Genomic DNA, 22213 nt, shown 5'->3' on the forward strand with positions numbered 1-22213 from the left:
CCAAGCATGTAGATGAGGATAGGGCAGTTGGCGTGGTATACATGGACTTCAGTAAAGCCTTTGATAAAGTTCCAGGTGGTAGGCTATTGGAGAAAATGCAGAGTCATGGAATAGAGGGTGATTTAGCAGTTTGGATTAGAAACTGACTTTTTGTAAGAAGTCAGCGAGTGGTGGTTGATGGAAAATATTCAGCCTGGAGTCCGGTTACTAGTGGTGTGCCACAAGGATCTGTTTTGGGATCACTGCTGTTTGTCATTTTTATAAATGACTTAGTCGCAGGCATAGGTGGATGGATTAGTAAATTTGCAGACGACATTAAAGTCGGGGAAATAGTGGACAGTGTGGAAGAATGTTACAGGTTGCAGGGGGATTTGGATAAAATGCAGAATTGGGCTGAGAGGTGGCAAATGGTGCTCAATGCAGCTAAATGTGAGGTGATGCACTTTGGGAAGAATAACAGGAAAGCAGAATACTGGGTCAATGGAAAGATTGTTGGTAGTGTGGATATGCAGAGGGATCTTGGAGTCCATGTACATAGATCCCTGAAAGTTGCCACCCAAGTGGATAGTGCTGTTAAGAAGGCATACGGTGTGTTAGGTTTCATTGCTAGAGAGATTGAGTTCTGGAGCTGCAATATTATGCTGCACCTGTACAAAACTCTAGTGCGGCCACACTTGGAATATTGTGTACAGTTCTGGTCACCCCATTCCAGGAAGGATGTGGAAGCATTGGAAAAGGGGCAGAGGAGATTTACCAGGATGTTGCCTGTTCTGGAGGGTAGGTCTTATAAGGAAAGGCTGAGAGACTTGGGCCCATTCTCATTGGAAAGAAGAAGGCTAAGAGGGGATTTGATAGAGACATACAAGATAATCAGAGGATTAGGTGGGGTAGACAGTGAAAGTCTTTTTCCCAGGATGATGATGTCAGCGTGTATGAGGGGGCATAACTACAAATTGAGTGGTGAGAGATTTAATACAGATGTCAGAGGCAGGTTCTTTACTCAGAGAGTGGTAAGGGTGTAGGATAGTCAGCCATGATCATGTTGAATGGTGGAGTTAGTTCGAAGGGCCGAATGGACTATTCCTGCTCCTAGCTTCTAAGTTTCTTTGTTTCGATTAGCAAACTAAGCAATGTGATTAACCAAACCCATCAATCTCATCTTCCTTCTGAAATAAGCTCAATTCTTTAAGGAGACCAATCTCGCTGTGGGATGAGTATTCTGCTGAAGGATTCCACTGCTCCCACAGGCAACTAGCCTGTGGCCTTGTTGTTAGGCACATACGGCAGCACCTCTCAGAGGCTTGCATAAGTCGATTGAAAATCCCATAAGCATTGATAAATCACATCAATGGTAATGAAAGGACACATGAGATGGAGGGGCTGCTTGGAACTAACGTTAGGTTTTCTCCGTCTCTTCCTGGGTGGCCTTATTAGCTGCCATTGAGGTCAGCATTTTGCCAAATCGCCACTGTTAGCCTCAGGACCGCTGGAGAAAGTCAGAAGTCACAGTAAATTTTATCCAATCTCTTCTGCCCATTTCAAATTTAAATGGGGAGCAGTATGTAAAAGCTAAGAAAGAGTTATCATCAATTGTATCGTGCTACATCAGGGGGTTAGCACTAGGGTTTTGCATGGTACTACATCAGGGGGTTAGCACTGGGGATTGCATGGTACTACACCAGGGGGTTAGCACTGGGGATTGCATGGTGCTACATCAGGGGGTTAGCACTGGGGATTGCATGGTGCTACATCAGGGAGTTAGCACTGGGGATTGCATGGTACTACACCAGGGGGTTAGCACTGGGGATTGCATGGTGCTACGTCAGGGGGTTAGCACTGGGGATTGCATGGTGCTACATCAGGGGTTAGCACTGGGGATTGCATGGTACTACATCAGGGGTTAGCACTGGGGATTGCATGGTGCTACATCAGGGGGTTAGCATTGGGGATTGCATGGTGCTACATCAGGGGTTAGCACTGGGGATTGCATGGTGCTACACCAGGGGGTTAGCACTGGGGATTGCATGGTGCTACATCAGGGGTTAGCACTGGGGATTGCATGGTGCTACATCAGGGGGTTAGCACTGGGGATTTGCATGGTGCTACACCAGGGGATAGCACTGGGGATTGCATGGTGTTACATCAGGGGTTAGCACTGGGGATTTGCATGGTACTACACCAGGGGGTTAGCACTGGGGATTTGCATGGTACTACATCAGGGGGATAGCACTGGGGATTGCATGGTGCTACACCAGGGGGTTAGCACTGGGGATTGCATGGTACTACACCAGGGGGTTAGCACTGGGGATTGCATGGTGTTACACCAGGGGGTTAGCACTGGGGATTGCATGGTACTACACCAGGGGATAGCACTGGGGATTTGCATGGTACTACACCAGGGGATAGCACTGGGGATTGCATGGTACTACACCAGGGGGTTAGCACTGGGGATTGCATGGTACTACACCAGGGGTTAGCACTGGGGATTGCATGGTGCTACATCAGGGGATAGCACTGGGGATTGCATGGTGTTACACCAGGGGGATAGCACTGGGGATTGTATGGTACTACACCAGGGGGATAGCACTGGGGATTGCATGGTGTTACACCAGGAGGATAGCACTGGGGATTTGCATGGTGCTACACCAGGGGGTTAGCACTGGGATTTGCATGGTACTACACCAGGGGGATAGCACTGGGGATTTGCATGGTGTTACACCAGGGGGTTAGCACTGGGATTTGCATGGTGCTACACCAGGGGGTTAGCACTGGGGATTTGCATGGTACTACACCAGGGGGATAGCACTGGGATTTGCATGGTGCTACACCAGGGGGTTAGCATTGGGGATTGCATGGTGCTACATCAGGGGGTTAGCACTGCGGATTGCATGGTGCTACACCAGGGGGTTAGCACTGGGGATTGCATGGTGCTACATCAGGGGTTAGCACTGGGGATTGCATGGTGCTACATCAGGGGGTTAGCACTGGGGATTTGCATGGTGCTACACCAGGGGATAGCACTGGGGATTGCATGGTGATACATCAGGGGTTAGCACTGGGGATTTGCATGGTACTACACCAGGGGGTTAGCACTGGGGATTGCATGGTGTTACACCAGGGGATAGCACTGGGGATTGCATGGTGATACATCAGGGGTTAGCACTGGGGATTTGCATGGTGCTACACCAGGGGGTTAGCACTGGGGATTGCATGGTGTTACACCAGGGGGTTAGCACTGGGGATTGCATGGTACTACACCAGGGGGTTAGCACTGGGGATTGCATGGTGTTACACCAGGGGGTTAGCACTGGGGATTGCATGGTACTACACCAGGGGATAGCACTGGGGATTGCATGGTACTACACCAGGGGGTTAGCACTGGGGATTGCATGGTACTACACCAGGGGTTAGCACTGGGGATTGCATGGTGCTACATCAGGGGATAGCACTGGGGATTGCATGGTGTTACACCAGGGGGATAGCACTGGGGATTGTATGGTACTACACCAGGGGGATAGCACTGGGGATTGCATGGTGTTACACCAGGAGGATAGCACTGGGGATTTGCATGGTACTACACCAGGGGGTTAGCACTGGGGATTTGCATGGTACTACACCAGGGGGATAGCACTGGGGATTTGCATGGTGCTACATCAGGGGGATAGCACTGGGGATTGCATGGTGTTACACCAGGGGGTTAGCACTGGGATTTGCATGGTGCTACACCAGGGGGTTAGCACTGGGGATTGCATGGTGCTACACCAGGGGGTTAGCACTGGGGATTTGCATGGTACTACACCAGGGGGATAGCACTGGGATTTGCATGGTGCTACACCAGGGGGTTAGCACTGGGGATTTGCTGATCTAAGTTCCTGTGGAGCTTTTCATCCTTCACTCCTCCAGAGATAATCCAGGCATTTTCTGGAGCCTATTTCACTTGGAATATATACGGAAGATTTCCAAAGCATATTTCTGATGTGTACCCAGCTCTGTAGGAGGGCAGGTTTCACCTTAAGGTAAAAACAGGGTAAAAACAATGACTGCGTATGCTGGAAACCAGATTCTAGATTAGAGTGGTGCTGGAAAAGCACAGCAGTTCAGGCAGCATCCAAGGAGCAGGAAAATCAACGTTTCAGGCAAAAGCCCTTCATCAGGAATCCTTAAACCAGTCAATAACTGTTCAATACATCTAACTCTGTGACTGTAACATTAACATCAGAGAATATAGAATCAGACAGTACAGATAAGGCCCATCAGTCCATCAAGCCCATACTGTCAAATCTACTGACACTTTACGCTACATAAAACGTACAATGATATTTTAAGACACAGCATCAAGCAATCACTTAATCTTCAAAAAAAAACACAAGCTGAGTAACTGTTGGGAACTTAAACCTCAATTATATGTAAAACACAACAGTCTTCCAGAGAACGGAAAAATGAGCTGGCTTATCTCAGAGAGGAGAAAGGGAGGACTGCAGATACTAGAGATCAGAGTCGAGAGTGTGGTGCTGGAAAAGCACAGCAGGTCAGGCAGCATCCGAGGAGCAGAAGAATCTCAGGGAAGCTTCTCGTGTTGCCTGGTCATGTTGCCGGGGGGGTTGGAATGGGGCGTGGGGGATCTCTTGGGTTGTTGCGGGGTGGGAGAATGTTTCGGTGGGGGATGTGCTGGGGGTGGGGATAGGGAGCTTTTGCAGTAAAGGGAGCATAAACATGAACCGCAAAATCTGGAAGAAACATCAAGTTGAAAGAAAATGAGAGAAAGTTGAAAATGTGATCTGCTATTGCTCAAGAAGCGAGAAATTGGATTGAAGTGACCTTAGGTTGACCCAAAAGTGATTGACGCAATTACATCATCAATTTCTTCAGCTTCAAAAAATGATTGCTGCTGCTGTATTAAAGGTGCGCCCCAAACAGCAAGGTCATGTCTCTTCATTCATCAACTGGGCAGTTCAACAAGGGTCAAAGTAATTGGAGTGTATCAGACAGCTCCTGTGATCGAAGAGACATGTTTAACTGCAAAGAAATGTGTACCATTCTATCTATCAATGTACCTTTCAACCTTGAGTTGGTCAAATGTGGCACGAAAGCTGCCAAAAGTATGAGACGCATGGCTAAAATATGAGCCAGTCTTACGTGGAGGATTTACTGCATTGAAAAGCAATGAAGTAGGTACTGCAATATCTTTGGCAGTTTCACAAAGCAGCAGGGTCATTGAAAATTATCCCACTTCATTTGTCATCTCTCATAAGGCAGAGCAAGAGCTGTTACCTGTTTGCTTGCCTACCCAGGCAAAATGTTATGACCCCAGAAGAAATCTGTTACTCAGAATCGTCAGAAATGAGATGCAATCTCCTTCCATTGTCTTTAATAGCTTTTTCTTGTCAGTTTTTAATCTCTGCTTGCAGCCACATCCAGAACAAAGCAGCTCTATCTCAGAATGTGTTTTCACAAAACAACATAAAGGAAGAACAAATTAGCTTATATCTAATGACATCCAGAAGCTTTCACAGCCACTGTTTCAGTTAATTTCAGTTACATCACTGTAAAGTTTTACTATAAATTCTGTGTCCTACAACCACCTGATGAAGGAGCAGTGCTCTGAAAGCTAGTGCTTCCAGATAAAGCTGTTGGACTATAACCTGGTGTTGGGTGAGTTTTAATTTTGTCCAACCACTCATTGTATTGAAAATGTGGCACTCAAGTTCCGCATGATTAGTTCCCACAACAATAACAAGGTAACCAAACAGAAACCCACTTCAGGGATGGGGAAACAAACATTTGTGAGGACAACAGGAAAACTCAATAAAAACCAAAGGAACTGCGGATGCTGGAAATCAGAAACAAAACCAGCAATTGCTGGAAAAACTCAGCAGGTCTGGCAGCATCTATTTGGAGAAATCAGAGTTATCATTTCGGGTCATAGATTCATTGAGTCACAGAGATGTACAGCACGGAAACAGACCCTTCAGTCCAACCTGTCCATGCTGACCAGATATCCCAACCCAATCTAGTCCCACCTGCCAACACCCAGCCCATATCCCTCCAAACCTCTCCTATTCATATACCCATCCTCAGATCTGGTGGTTGCGAGCAAAAGTTTGGGTTTTTTTGCAGAAGAGAGGATGGGGGAGGGGCAAAGAAGTAAATAAAAGGTGGAGATAGAGCACAGAGAGAGAGCAGAGAAGAACAGAGGGACAGACAAAGGAGTGGATAACAATCAGCCTGGGTGAACAAGTAGCTATTGATGGGGATTGTTGGTGGCTAACAAAGGGCTGTTTGTAATAGCAGGCCTTGATAACAAGGACTGGTGTGTGAGGGTTGGAGTAAGAAGGACACGGGAGGTGATTGTAGAAGACGATATTGAGTTCTGTAGGCTGTCAAATTCTCAAGTGGAAAATGGGGTTCTCATAGAGTCCTACAGCATGAAGACAGGCCACTTGCAAAAATCCATGCTGACCAAAATGTTTGTCCACACTAACGCCATTTCTCTGCACTTGGTCCATTTCCTTCTAAACCTTTCCTATCCTGATAAGTTTGCACTGAGCTTCACTGGAGCACTGCAGCAAGCCTGAGACAAAGATGTTGATCAGGGAACAGTGGGGGTGTTGAAGAGGCAGGTAGCTGGAAGCTCAGCAAGATGTAGATGTTCTGCAAAGTGATAACCCAGTCTATGCTTCATTTCCCCAAGGTAGAGGAGACCACATTGGGAGCAGCGAATGTAGTCGACTAGATTGTGGGAAGTGCAGGTAAAGTGCTGCTTCACCTGGACAGTGTTTGGGCCCTTGGATACCGAGGAGGGAAATGAGCAGGTGTTACACCTTGGGCGGTTGGAGGGGGAGGTGCTTTGGCGATGTTGGAAGGGGTGTTGGGAGTGAAGGAGTGTCCTGGAGGGAACAGTCCCTACGGAAGGCATTCAAGAGAGGGAGGGGAATATGTATCTGGTGGTGGCATCTTGCTGGAGGTGGGAGAAATGAAGGCTGATGATCTTCTGGATGTGAATACTGGTGGGATGGTAGGTAAGGACAAAGGGAACACTGTCACTGTTGTGGGAGGGAAGAGAGGATGAGGGTAGAAGTACAGGCGATGAATCAGACCCAGTTGGGGACCTGTCTACAATGACACTGGGGAATCCTCAGTTGAGGAAGAAGGTGGACATTTTGGAGGCCCCCTTGTCTAAGTTGTTTTCATTGGAATATTTTCAATGGAGACGGAGGAACTGGGAGAATGGACTGAAGTCTTTACAGGAAGCAAGAGTGTGAGGATGTATAGTCCAGGGAGCTGTGGGAGTCGGTGGGTTTATAGTGAATATTTGTGGCCTGTTCATCCCCAGAAATGGAAGCAGAGATGTTGAGGAAAGGACGGGAGGAGTCAGAGATAGACCAGTTGAAAGTGATGGTGGAGTAGACATTTGAAGTGAAGTCGATGAACTTTTTCAATTCAGGGCGAGAGAGGGAAGCAGCACCAATGATGTCATCGATATACCAGAGAAAATGTTTCCGATGGGGGCTGGACCAGAAAGGTCACTAGACTAGAAATGTTAACTTTGATTTCTCTCCAAAGATGGTGCCAGACCTGCTGAGCTTTTCCAGCAACTTCTGTTTTTGCAACAGGAAACTGCGTATTCACCCTCAACTGAACACTTTACCTGAAATGCACTCACTCTCTCAGCTTGGCTTCATAAAGTGTGTAAAGTCTGGAATTCAGGGTCAATTGGTACCAACCAGGACAAGGCTGGTTCATAATGTCCTTTAGAGAAGGAAGCTGTGACCTTACCTGGTCGGGCCTACATGTAACTCCAGACCCACAGCAATGTGGTTGACCCCTAACTGCTCTAATGGCAATTAGGGATTTCAATAAATGCTTGCCTGGCCTGCAGCACCCATCTCCCATGAAAGAATTTTAAAAACCAACATATTCCAGTCAGAAACCCTGACCTCCATGCATTGTAGATCATTGTGAGGTGGATATCACCATCACATTCAAAGACACAACTCGATTTTGTGTGCTCCACATTTTCTCACTACACTGGGAGCAGAATTATAATTCAAGGAGCTCTGACAGATTCAAGTCTAATGTTAGCTGCTGAGGTGCCTCAGAAGAGACAGGTTTACGCAAAGAATTTCATTTTTTAATCATCCTGAGAGACACCTCAGTAACAGTAACAGTGATGGATTGTGCCGAGTAAGAACCAATCCCCAAAAAAGCAGAATTGAAGAAGGTGCTTGGTATGCTTTCCTTGATTGGTCTGGGAGTATTGAGTACAGGAGTTGGAAAGTCATGTTGCAGTTGTAGAGGACATTGGTGAAGCCACTGTTGGAATATTGAGCACAATTCTGGCCTCCTTCCTATTGGAAGGATGGTGTGAATCTTGAAAGGGTTCAGAAAAGATTTATAAGCATGTTGCCAGGGTTGGAGGATTTCAGCTACAGGGAGAGGCTGAACAGGCTGGGGCTGTTTTCCCTGGAGCGTCAAAGTCTGAGGGGTGACCTTATAGAGGATTATAAAATCATGAGGGGTGTGGATAGGATAAATAGACAAGGTCTTTTTCCCTGGGGTGAGGAGTCCAAAACTAGAGGGCATAGGTTTAGGGTGAGAGGGGAAAGATATAAAAGGAACCTAAGGGGCAAGTTTTTCACGCAGAGGGTGGTACGTGTATGGAATGAGCTGCCAGAGGAAGTGGTGGAGGCTGGTATAATTGCAGCATTTAAAAGGTATCTGGATGGGTATATGAATAGGAAGGGTTTGGAGGGATATGGACCAAGTGCTGGCAAATGGGACTAGATTGGGTTGGGATATCTGGTTGGCGTGGACAGGTTGGACTGAAGGGTCTGTTTCCATGTTGTACATCTCTATGACTCTAAGTGAACAAGTTGATCTTGCCAACACTGTAATCACTGAGGCAGAATGACGGTTCCCCAGCTCATCAACAAAATACGGAGTCTATACACTTCAACACAGATATAGCAGCAGGTTAAGAAGGGGGATCTGCTCACAGATTGAAGATATGGAACACTATGGAAGCCACCACTGAGAAGGGACAACAAATGTCCACTCAGTCAGAGTGTGATCAGGATGAGGTTACTTGGATCAAACATCCAGGATACTGCAAAAAAGGAATTGTCTATTTTCAACAGGACAGCCATCCCCCACAAAAGAAATTCACGTGATTAAACACCCTCCAGATATTGCAATGAAGCAATGATCTCTTTCAGCATGAAACACACCCTCCACAAAAGAAATCTGACAGACTAAAGATCCTCTACTTTAAAGGTCTGTCAAAGTTAACAGTCTTCACCCAGAGACCAATCCCCCGGTTCACAGGAAACATGCTTGGGAAGAACAGTGAAACCCTCAGACTGCCTGAATTTGTGAAATCAACATGGAAAACTCAGAAACTTAGGAATGGGAGTAGGCCATTCAGCCCATCAAACTTGTCACACCACTCAATAGGATTATGGCTGGTCAAACCTCTTCAATCCTCTCCCTCCCCTCATCCCCTTAACACTAGGAATCAGGAATCTATCCGTGTCCACCTTAAACATACTGAAAGACTCAAAGCCCTCTGACGCAAAGAATTCCAAACCTCTTACCCCATTGGTATTGGCTCTTCCCACTGCACCAGCTCAGAGCCCAATAATAATCTCCCATGCCCCCAAAATGCCTCCTCCACATTTACCTTCTTGAGAAACAACTCCCAGATCCCAGTGTATATCTGACTGAGAGACGCAGCCTTGAACAGCAAAGATCACCACTTCAAGCAAACTTCTCCAAAATGCTGGCATATTCTTAAGATCTATTGCAGATGCTACAAAAGTGCATATCTCTCTGAGATAAGAAACTTTGTACACAAATCTTGTTTCTTTGCCCATTCCAAAGCTTCTCATTTGCCTTTGTCCTTCACTCCTGTTATCAGTTCACTGTTAGAGAGCCTGGGGAATATTGTAAAGAAACTACATAAATGCAATTCCTTTGCTAGTCCCGTCTAATAATTGGATGTAGAAAGGTTTAGCATTGACCACAGAAGACTGGCAGCATCTGCTTTCTGTTGGAAAAGGAGAATGGAAATGTCTGATGAATATTGCATTAAAGACAAAATACTGATGAGTGATTCGAAAGCTGAAATTCATTCTCAGGGATTCAGAAAAATGCTTTCATAAACCATTTGATGTCTACAGATCTCCTCAATTAGATTACAACGTTAAAATTCTTGTCTTACTAATCATTATTCTGCACAGGATCCCATGACAGCTAGGCAATCCCTTTTTAATATGAAAACAACCAAATAAAGTATTCAGTTTAAAGGTTCCCTATGCTGCTCTGTAAATGGTACCTCTCAGCCCTGAGATAGTATGCAGGTTTTCAGATGGCTGCTGGCTACAACACACTCTACAAAGAATGAGTTTAACAATAAAACCTCCTCCCGGTCAGGCATTGTGAGTTTAAAAGTAAAAGGAAAAGGGAACAAACAGTTGGACTAATTTGAACACACAAGATTAACAAAATGACACCTCACCTACCACCCCACCAACCTCCGTATACAACGTATCATCCGCCATCATTTCCACCACCTCCAAACGGACCCCACCACCAGGGATATATTTCCCTCCCCTCCCCTATCAGCATTCCACAAAGACCACTCCCTTCGTGACTCCCTCGTCAGGTCCACACCCCCCACCAACCCAACCTCCACTCCCGGCACCTTCCCCTGCAACCGCAGGAAATGTAAAACTTGCGCCCACACCTCCTCCCTCACTTCCCTCCAAGGCCCCAAGGGATCCTTCCATATCCGCCACAAGTTCACCTGTACCTCCACACACATCATCTATTGCATCCGCTGCACCCGATGTGGCCTCCTCTATATTGGGGAGACAGGCTGTTTACGCCCGGACCAACCAACCCAACCACCCCGTGGCTCAACACTTTAACTCTCCCTCCCACTCCACCGAGGACATGCAGGTCCTTGGATTCCTCCACCGGCAGAACATAACAACACGACGGCTGGAGGAGGAGCGCCTCATCTTCCGCCTGGGAACCCTCCAACCACAAGGGATGAACTCAGATTTCTCCAGTTTCCTCATTTCCCCTCCCCCCACCTTGTCTCAGTTGGTTCCCTCAACTCAGCACCGCCCTCCTAACCTGCAATCCTCTTCCTGACCTCTCCGCCCCCACCCCACTCCGGCCTATCACCCTCACCTTGACCTCCTTCCACCTATCACATCTCCATCGCCCCTCCCAAAAGTCCCTCCTCCCTACCTTTTATCTTAGCCTGCTTGGCACACTCTCCTCATTCCTGATGAAGGGCTTATGCTCGAAACGTCGAATTTCCTATTCCTTGGATGCTGCCTAACCTGCTGTGCTTTAACCAGCAACACATTTTCACCTGTACTAAGCTGATGTCATACCTCAGGGGAAGTCAATCATTGACAGCTTTGGAGACAATGGGAAGGAGCTGCGAGTGTTCGGGATGAACCTCTGCTTTCCTCAGATTCTGAAAGCAGAGCAACAAACGCTTGGTTCTGCTCTCATTGCCTTCTCCACTATCACTGGGTCTTTCATAATCAGGAATTCAGCTGACAGTGTTGGGGGGTATTTGGGCTTCAGGGCACTTTTGTTATTCTCAATGAATCTGTGATTAGGTATCTGACACAATGGGGCATATTGCAGGCTCTACCTAGTAAACAGAAAGGTGAAAATAAGACTACAGCCATCAGTTATGACATTGCAACATTATAATATCGCCAGCAATGTGACTATCTCCATACACAGCTCATAGACTATAAGAAACAGGAACAGGAGAAGGCCATTCAGCCTCTCTAGCCTGCTCTGCCATTCAATAGGGTCATGGCTGATCTGACAATCCTTACATCTACTTTCTTGCCCTTTCCCCATAACCTTCGATTCCCCGACTGATCAAGAATCTTGATCTCAGCCTTAAATATAGTCTTGCCTGGTCTGGTTAGACTGGTCTTGTCTGGTCTGGTCTGGTCTAGTCTAGTCTGGTCTGTTCTAGACTGATCTGGTCTAGTCTGGTGTGTACTGATCTAACATAGACTGGTCTGGTCTGGTCTGGTGTGTACTGATCTAACATAGACTGGTCTGGTCTAGTCTATTCTGGTGTGGTCTGGTATAGTCTAGTGTGGTCCAAGTGCTTCTAAGATTCTTAGGGACTTAACTGGGTAGATATGGAAAGGTTGTTTCCTTTTGTGGGAGCGTCTAGGGTCAGAGGGTATCATCACAAAGTAAGGGATCTCCCATTTAAGAGCGAGATGAGGAGGAATTTCTTGTTGCAGAGGGTTGTGAAGCTGTGGAATTCTTTACAACAGAGGGCTGCTGAGGCTGAATCTTTAGAGATATTCGAGGCTGAGATAGACAGTGTTTAATCAGGAAGAGAATCGAGGGTTTTGTGGAAAAGGCAGGGAAGTGGAGTTGAGGATTATTAAATCAGCCAGGATCTCATTGGATGGCAAAGCAGACTTGATGGGCTGAGTGGCCTATTCCTTATGATCTGACTTCAAGTAAAAGTTCCATGGACGACATCTTTAAGGACTAGAGTTGCCTGATCTGGTTGAGGACACCCTAGGAGGGTTCTTCATGTTATACAAGGGCCGTTAGCACTGAGCTGCTTTCTGAGGGACCGAGAGAGAACTCATTGTGCTATCCAGCCATTTTAAAGAACAGTCTGGATGATAGCATCTCCATCAGGTGCAGAACTAACAGGAAGCTGATGAGAGAGACTGGACTGAATCTCTCATCATTTGCTTTGAGAGTTCCTCAGCTTGATTGCAATGGTGTGCAGGAGATTAATTGACAATTCCAGGAGGGTTAGCAAGACTGTTAGTGACAATGTTACTTTGAGAATATTAATGAGAGCTATAGAGATAGTTTCAGGGCAGGAAGTTACATTTATTAGACAGAACCTGCACTTGCATGTGCTGCCTGTTATATTCTCAATTTCCAAAGCGCTTGTTATGATTACCTAGAGGTTCTGTAGGTTTTATTAAATCGATTGGCTGGACCTTAAATTGGTGGGAAGGCAGGGCCTGCTTTTAACCAATCGATAGGAGAGGAGGTTCACCAGGATGTTGCCTGGTATGGAGGGCACTAGCTATGAGGAGAGGTTGAGTAGATTAGGATTACTTTCATTGGAAAGACGGAGGTTGAGGGGGGATTTAGGTCTACAAAATCATGAGAGGTATAGACAAGGTGGATAGCAAGATGTTTTATCCCAGAGTGGAGGATTCAATTACAAGGGGTCATGAGTTCAAGGTGAGAGGGGAAAAGTTTAATGGAGCTATGTGTGGAAAGTTATTTACACAGGGGGTGGTGGGGGCCTGGAATTCATTGCCAGGAGAGGTAGTGAGGCGGGAACAATAGCTTCATTTCAGATGTATTGAGACAGGTACATGAATGGGCAGGAAACAAGGGGACAAAGGGACTTAGAAAATAGGCAACAGGTTTAGATAGAGGATCTGGATTGCCTCAGGCTTGGAGAGCCAAAGGGCCTGTTCCTGTGCTGGAATGTTCCTTGTTCTTTGTCTATCAGCCCACACTACCAGGCTGCCCTAGATCAATACAACGTTGCAGGGAGGTCAGAGAGAGACTTCTGCCCCTCAGACTGGGACACCCGAGTGAGGGGCAGGAGTGGGGAGGGGAATGTCAGATTTCAGAGGCCAGGAGGCATGAAGGGGTAGGGTACCATCTTGCGGTGAGATGTCCCAATAAGTACAGGGGCATTGCGCCCCCCCCCCCCCCCACTCTTCAACTGATGGTGGAAGGGTCTCAGGAGGCCTAAGGGGGGAGAGGACAACTTGCTGTCTTACACCTTACTGTCCTCCAATAACATTGGGGGGAGTCACTTGGAGATGGAGTGGGCAAGCAACCACAGCCCCACTACTGGACATTTTTAAATTGACCAACAGCCAGAGGAATCAGGCCTAACAGAAAATTCGCCCAAACTAAATTAAACGACAGCAGCTGCTTTTGTCTACAGAGAACAAAGATCAAAGAGGTCACAACAATCAGAGGGTGTCAGTTACAACTAGCCTGAGGGTTGTATATTGGAAAAGTTTCAATCAGACTTCCTTGCCTCCCAGCGAGTGCCTGAGGCTGTGCAGCAGCTGGTATGGTGCAATCCCATTGGATGCTTTGAACCCTGGTCATGACCCCATTGGCTAAAGGCCACAGAACATTCTGGAAAATCCAGGATGAGAGAGACAAGAAAACAGACTTGTAAGCCAACCCCTCAGTGAGGACTTGCAGCAAGACCAATGGCAGAAGACCACATGACAACCCAAGCAGTCCTGACCTGAGAGACCACCTTTGTGAGAGAGAGCCAGCCTTAGGCCAAAGGGGAACAGGATGTCTGCAGCCCAGCTCAAACACATGGAGCATTGAGGGTAATATCCTTCCTCAGACCAATGGAGCTAGAACATTGGCGGAATTTGGGAACTGCTCTCATGATGTCTTTAATGAAGAATATTTTGTTAATAAATTCCTGTTGAACTGCAAACCAAATTCTGTATCCTTGTGTTCAGTCTCACTGACAGGAGCAGTTAGATAAAGTGTTTTTAATACCGAAACTGATCACAGTGTCCAATGAACAGCCAACAGTGGGCAGGAGACTGCCAACTGGGCAGGAACTTCACTCAGTTTTATGCGTCCTCCCTATCTCCAAATATGGTTGGGGTGGGGTGGGGTGTGCTGGGGCAGGGGGAGGGGGAGGGGAAGGGGTGGGGTGGGGGTGTGTGCTGGGGCTGGGGCAGGGAGGAAGGAATGGAGTGGGGTGGGGTGTGTGCTGGGGGTGTGTGCTGGGGCTGGGGCTGGGGCAGGGGTGAGGGGGTGGGGTGGAGGTGTGTGCTGGGACGGTGGAGGAAGTGAGGTGGGGGGTGTGCTGGGGCAGGGGGGACGGAGTGGGGTGGGGGGGGTGTGCTGGCGCCGGGGGACAGAGTGGAGTGGAGTGGGGTGGGGGGGTGTGCTGGGGCAGGGAGGAGGGAGTGGGGAGGAGGGAGTGGGGCGGGGGCGTGTGCTGGGGAGGGAGGGAGTGGGGCGGTGGTGTGTGCTGGGGCAGGGAGGATGGGAGTGGGGTGGGGGGTGTGCGGGGGGGGGGGAGGGAGGGAGGGGGTGGGGTGTGTGCTGGGGCAGGGGGGAAGGTAGGGTGGAGGTGTGTGCTGGGACGGGGAGGGAGTGAGGTGGGGGGTGTGCTGGAGCAGGGGGGACGGAGTGGGGTGGGGTGGGGTGGGGCGGGGGGGTGCTGGGGGAGGGAGGGAGTGGGGCGGGGGGTGTGCTGGGGCAGGGAGGATGGGAGTGGGGCAGGGTGTGGGGAGGGGGTGGGGTGTGTGCTTGGGCAGGGAGGAGGGAGTGGGGTGGGGATGTGCTGGGGCAGGGGGGAAGGTGGGGTGGGGGTTGTGGACTGTATAACTCCCCTGGTGTTCCTGGAATGATCTAAAAGCCACAGATTCATGGGTTTCTAGGGAAGTGTCCCCTGAGCAATGTTGCTCAATCTGACCCATTTAACCCCCTGACTTTAACTCATTTAAGATCAGATGGATGACATTAATGTTTAAAAACTCTTTCACAGCTGTGGGCATTGTTGGCAAACCTTAATGACCTTGAACTGAGTGGCTTGCTCGGCCATTTCAGAGGGCAGTTAGGAGCCAATCGCTTTTCTGTGGGTCTGGAGTCACACGTAGGCTCCATTGGGTGAGGTTTCTCCTTCAAGGATGTTCGGGCGCTAGTCTGGTCCCTTCACAGTCACCAATTCAGATCCATTAACTAAACCTAAATTAGATCATGTGCAGACAGATGAGATTAATTCAAGCAGCAATTTGGTCAGCACAGACACAGTGGACCAAAGAGCCTGTTCATCCAATATTCTTTCCACCAGCTAGTGTTGAACCCTTGAACCCAGAGCATTAACCTGGGCCTCTGGATATTGAATCCAATGACATTACCATTACACCACCCCCTCCCCTCCCTGCTGGATTTCAATTCCACCAACTCAAGGGCAAAGGGAACCTTTCTTTTGGATGTGAACGTATGCAGACCTTCTCCTGAAAAGTGTAACTTTTGGAAATGGCAGAAAGGTATCCCTGTTCCCTCAATTGTGGCACACACATGACATAGATCAATCATGTTACAGAGTCCTCGAGTCATACAGCGCAGCTATGTGACAGTGACAGTGCTCGTTCCTACGGCAACAAACAGACGGCAACTAAACTAGCGTAGATCAGAAAACCTGAGGGATCTCTGTGCCGCTAAGTGTCAGAGCGAGAGAACATCTTCCAGGAGCTTCCTGAGTCACCGCAGAGATGTGGAAAACTCAGCAACAAGTAACCCAGTTCATGGCCAAGTACCTCAGGCAGCTTCTCCGATTTCCTGTCAGCCTGCAGGGTCTCCGTTAGAGCTACACCAGCTCCTGCTGCATTTCCATAACATAGCGACCAGCACCGTCACAAGTGAATCATGGGCCGAGGGGGATGTGTGCGTTTGGAATGGGCTGTATGATCCTGCCACTGCCCCCAGCAGTGGAACCTTGCCCTGGTTGAATAGCTTTCTAATGCTCATGGCTTTAGCCCACACACTGTCCATTTGAGTCAGGCACAAAAGAGCGACATGACCTGGGGTATTTTAAAGCAGCAGACATTAACTTAGTCAGAGTTTGGGAAGAATGGGATTCCGTCTTCTCTCTAATATTGAATGTTTTCGAAAAAGTATTATTTATAGTGCTTCAGGTTAAAGAGTACTGCGCCAAATCAGGAACAAGATATTGTGTAAGACAATACACAATTTGGGCGGCACGGTGGCACAGTGGTTAGCACTACTGCCTCACAGTGCCTGAGACCCTGGTTCAATTCCCGACTCAGGCGACTGACTGTGTGGAGTTTGCACGTTCTCCCTGTGTCTGCGTGGGTTTCCTCCGGGTGCTCCGGTTTCCTCCCACAGTCCAAAGATGTGTGGGTCAGGTGAATTGGCCATGCTAAATTGCCCATAGTGTTAGGTAAAGGGTAAATGTAGGGGTATGGGTGGGTTGCGCTTCAACGGGTCGGTGTGGACTTGTTGGGCCGAAGGGCCTGTTTCCACACTGTAAGTAATCTAATCTAATCTAAACATCACAATGATATTGAATGGCAGAGCAAAACCATGTGGGTGGAATGGCCTATTCCCATTTTCTCCCCTACAGAAGATGAATGAAGCAGATGGGTTTTTACTGTTAATTACTGAGGGCTTTATGATCATCATCACGGACAGTTCCAGGCCTTTTATTAACTGTATTCCACCAGCAGCCATGGTGAGATTTGAACCTGTATACTCAGTGTGTTATCCTAGGTCTCTATGTTCCTAACCATAACACAATCACCACAGTGCACAGGGTACTGCAGCCTGGAGATCTTATACTGAGAAAGATGCCAGACCCTAATAATGTTGAAGGGACAAAGTCATAAGTTCAAGTTCAGGCAACAGCAGGAGGAGGTTAAGTAGGTAAGGACATGAATAGGCAAGAATTGGAGGGATATGGGCCAAGCGCAGGCAGGTGGGACGAGTTTAATTTGGGATTAAGGTCAGCATGGACTGGTTGGACTGAAGGGTCTATTTCTGTGCTGTTTGAGTCTAAGAAATAGCTTGGGACCTTTGCTGAGTGGACCCAGTCACGTAGTTCCCACAGAAACCTGGACCATTCAGGCATGGTTGGGAAGGTGTGTGTGTACCAAAGCGTCTGCAGATTCTATCTTATGTAACTGCTGTCCCAGATTCACGGAATGGAATGTTGCAGGAATATTGGTAATACAAGAAGCAGTGCTGAGATTGTGTGGATTCAGGTTAGATTTGTGGATGAGCTCAGAAGAGGATGAATGATTGGTTGAGACTGAACCATGAATGTAATTTGTCATTAATTTATCATCAATGTTAACTGTTCATACATTGGAAGGGCAGCACCCACGATGGGCTATCACTGTTTACAATGGGAGCAGAGCCAGAGAAAGCTGCACGTGCTCCTGACAGCTGCTGATGTCAACACCATAAAGAGAATCCATCTCCCGACTTAAACAAATCAACTCAAAACCCAGGAGAAAGTGAGGTCTGTAGATGCTGGAGATCAGAGTCATGAGTGTAGTGCTGGAAAAGCACAGCAGGTCAGGCAGCATCCAAGGAGCAGGAGAATCAAACCTTTGGACATAAGCCCTTCATCAGGAATGAAGCTTGTGGGCTGGGGGGGCTGAGAGATAAATGGGAGTGGTGGGGTTTGGGGGAAGGTAGCTGAGAAAGTGATAGGTGGATGAAGGTGAGGGAGAAGGTGATAGGTCAGAGAGGGCAGTGATGGAAGGGTCCGGAGGGTGGTGCCAAGTTGGAGGCTTGGGACTGGGATAATGTGGGGGGAGGGGAAATGAGGGAGCTGTTGAAATCCACATTTATCCCGTGTAGTTGCAGGGTCCCAAGGTGGAATATGAGGCGTTCCTCCTCCAGGCGTCAGGAGGTAATGGTTTGGCGGTGAAGGGGGCCCAGGACCTGCATGTCCTTGACAGGGTGGGAGGGGGAGTTGAAGTATTCAGCCACGGGGCGGTGGGGTGGGTGGGTGGGGGTGTCCCAGAGATGCTCTCTGAAACGATCCTCAAGAAGACGTCCTGTCTCCCTGATATAGAGGAGACCACAACGGGTGCAACAGATGCAGTTGGTGACATTGGTCGCGGTACAGGTAAATCTCTGACGGATGTGGAAGGATCCTTTGGGATCTTGGACATGGCTGAGGGGAGTGGTGTGGGAGCAGGTTTGCACTTCCTGCAGTGGCAGTGAAAGGTGCCAGGATTGGGGTCTATGCTGGTGGGGGGGTGTGGACTTGACGAGGGAGTCATGGAGGGAACAGTCTCCCCAGGGTAGGGGTTCAAGGATGGTGGTGCGTGAAGTGGAGGAGATGCACTGGGGGCATCGTCAATCACATGGGAAGGGAAGTTGCGATCCTGGAAGAAAGAGACCATCTGCGACTTTCTAAGGTGGAATTGGTCTTCCTGGGAACAGATGCGGCAGAGGCGGAGGAAATGGGAATAAGGGATGCCATTTTACAGGAGGTAGGGTGGGAGGAGGTGTTGTCTAGGTAGCTGTGGGAGTCGGTGGGCTGTAGTAGATGTCCATGGTTAGTTGGTTGCCGGAGATGGTGATGGAGAGGTCCAGGTTGGGGATGGAGGTGTCCAAGATGGTCCAAGTGAATTTGAGGTTGGGGTGGAAGCTGTTGTTAAAGTTAAAGTTAATGAACTGTTCAGCCTCCTCGTGGGAGCATGAGGCAGTGCCGATACAGTCATCGATGTAGAGGAGGAACAGGTAGGGGTGGTGCCGGTGTAACCACAGAAGATGGACTTGTCTGCGTATCCAACAAATGAGCTTCCTCATTTCCCCTTCCCCCACATTATCCCAGTCCCAAGCCTCCAACTTGGCACCATGCTCCGGACCTGTCCATCATTTCCCCCCATGACCTATCACCTTCTCCCTCACCTTTATCCACTTATCATTTTCTCAGCTACCTTCCCCACGCCTCTTCCCCCCCCCCCCCCCAATCTCTGCACCCTGGTCCACAAGCCTCATTCCTGATGAAAGGTTCTTGCCCGAAGTGTTGATTCTCCTGCTCCGCTGATGCTGCCTGACCTGCTGTGCTTTCCCAGCATCACACTCTCAGTTCAAAACCCAGCCCTCCTGCTTCGCCTTTTCCTCTTCCTCCTCCTCCTCCACCAGCCCATTACCAACTAAACATTCAGAGAATAAAACCAGAAATTGCTGGAGAAACTCAGCAGCATCTAGAGAGAGAGAGAGAATTAACATTCTGAGTGCAGTGACCAGCTTTTCAGATCACTAAGACAGCAGCTTGTTAACTTGACACAGTATATGCATGTCTATGTCTATGTGTGAGAGAGAGTGTGTCTGTGAGCTGTTAAAGTGAGTGGCTTCTGCTCTAATCAGGGATAAACGAGTTCCCTAACAGACAGGCAGCTGTAGTGAGTTAATTAAGTAATTATTTTAAACTAGTTCCTCCAACCAGCAATGCTGCTTTATCTCTGTACAATTTTAGTTTGAATAAATCTCTCTCAGAGGGTTGTGAGTCTTTGGAATTCCTTTCTTCCAAAGATAGTGAATGCAGAATCATTGAATATTTTGAAGGCTGGGGGAGATAGAGGTGAGAGGTTATTGGGGGATATGTCAGAATGCAGAGTTCGAGTTAACTTCAAATCAGACCATAATCTGAATGAATGGCAGAGCAGGTTCAATGGTCAAATGACCTCTTAGATTAAAAATCCCACAACACCAGTTATAATACTAGCTTCCAAATGAACCTGATGGACTATAGCCTGGTGTTGAGGGATTTTTAACTTTATTCATTCCAGTCCAACACTGGCTCCTCCACATCATTCCTTGATGATATTTTGGTTTGTTTGTGAAGTGAGATGGCCTTGCTGGGTGCACGTTGGAAGCCAGCTCAAAGCTAGTTGATCACTGACACAGCTAGACTCAGTTGGTCCTGGGTGAGGGAGGAGAGTTGGCACCATGAGGAAGAAGGTACTCTTCACTGAAAGAGCTGCCGTCACTTGGAGTTTAAAACCGAGCCACAAACAGCAGAAACAACAACTCTGAAAGAGTGACAGGGTCTCAGTTTGTGGACTGTCCTCATTTGAGAAAATAAACTGTGACATCACAGGAAATAGGTTAGAGATTGTTTAATGAGTTTTTGGTCATTTCTCTTTCAGACTTGAATTGAATGAGCGTTATTGTCACATGTACTCACATGGATAATGTGAAAACTTTACAAGTCACTACTTATAGCAGCATCTTAGGCACAAGGTACCTCTGTATAGATTCTTCAGAACAAGGTCTTAAGGGAAAAAAATGATCAAAATAAAGAAATAAAAAGTCCAGCACTACACAGATAATAGGAATAAATTGCATCATTATTTGTAATTGTAAGGTTTATTGGTGTTTTAAAGTTTATTTGCAGTGATTAAACTTGGAATTTGTAGGGTTTATTTTGGATAAATTAATTAAAAATATGATAATAAACATGAAAGAGAAGGTGATCTGTTTTGGATGCAGATGTGGGAAATATATAAGATTATGACATGGGTAATATTAATTTACATATGGCTTGGGCAAATCAGATTAACAATTGGAGCATAAAGCAGAGTTTTTGGAACAGTTTCTCCGAGCAGCTGTTTGTCCCACCCAGCAGAGAGCTGTCTATTCTAAGTCTGTTTACGTGCAATGAGACAGGATTATTTTGTGGCCTTATTGTAAAGGCACCCCAATTAGAAAGGATCATACCCTGATTGAGTTTCACCTTTCATTTGAGAGAGATGAGAGTGGAAAAGAGGAGAAGGCAAATGTTTTAAACTTAAACAAAGACATCAATGAGGGCACAAAGACAGAGCTGGCTAAAGTGAACTGGGAAATTAGATTGTCGAAAGGTCAGCAGACAGATGTTTAAGATGTCACACTACTCAGCAAAGGAAGAAAAAGTGAAAAAAAGACATGTATAACAAAGTAAGGAAGTTAAAGTTGGTATCAAATTGAAAGAAATGGTGTGTAATTCTGTGAAAATTAGTGACAGGTCAGATGATTAGGCAGGATATAAGAAAGATCAAACAAATGAGGCATTTGCTTTTGGAAACAGCCAAGAGGCTGCTTATTTTATTGGCAGCAACAGAATTCCAGTCACTGAGTGATCACTGCTCCCAGCCCACACCCACTGGGATTGGGGATTGGTTACATTCTGCCTGGGGAGGGGGGGTGGGTTTGTCACGTCTGACAGTCCATCATACACAGGCCGATGGTCCTCCTACTCAATGCCCTCAGAAAGCTGTCCCCCCTCCCACTCTCCCAGCTCCCGACCCTCCGTCACGTCCCCTCTGTGCCTGCTCCAGTTGTGCTGGGGTTACGTGGTACACTCTGCCCACACGGCACTGTAAGGACACCCTCCCAGACCAGTTCAAGTATTGGAGCCTCATCATCAGGAGGCCTTTCATCTGCTACCCCATGGCCCTATGGGAAGGATGGGCTGCACTGTAACTACATGCATCCTCAGACAGGGGGCAGTGTAACAGGCTGATCAGCCAGGGTCACAGAGGATCACGGCCCTTGTCTCTCAGTGACCCCCCCCATGCCTTCATTCAGGCCTCTGGCCCCTCACTCACAGCAGGAACACGGGAGGTCACAGAGATGTACACAGCTCCCAGGG

This window comes from Hemiscyllium ocellatum, chromosome 22, assembly GCF_020745735.1.
Source record: "Hemiscyllium ocellatum isolate sHemOce1 chromosome 22, sHemOce1.pat.X.cur, whole genome shotgun sequence".
NCBI classification, from domain to species: Eukaryota; Metazoa; Chordata; class Chondrichthyes; order Orectolobiformes; family Hemiscylliidae; genus Hemiscyllium; species Hemiscyllium ocellatum.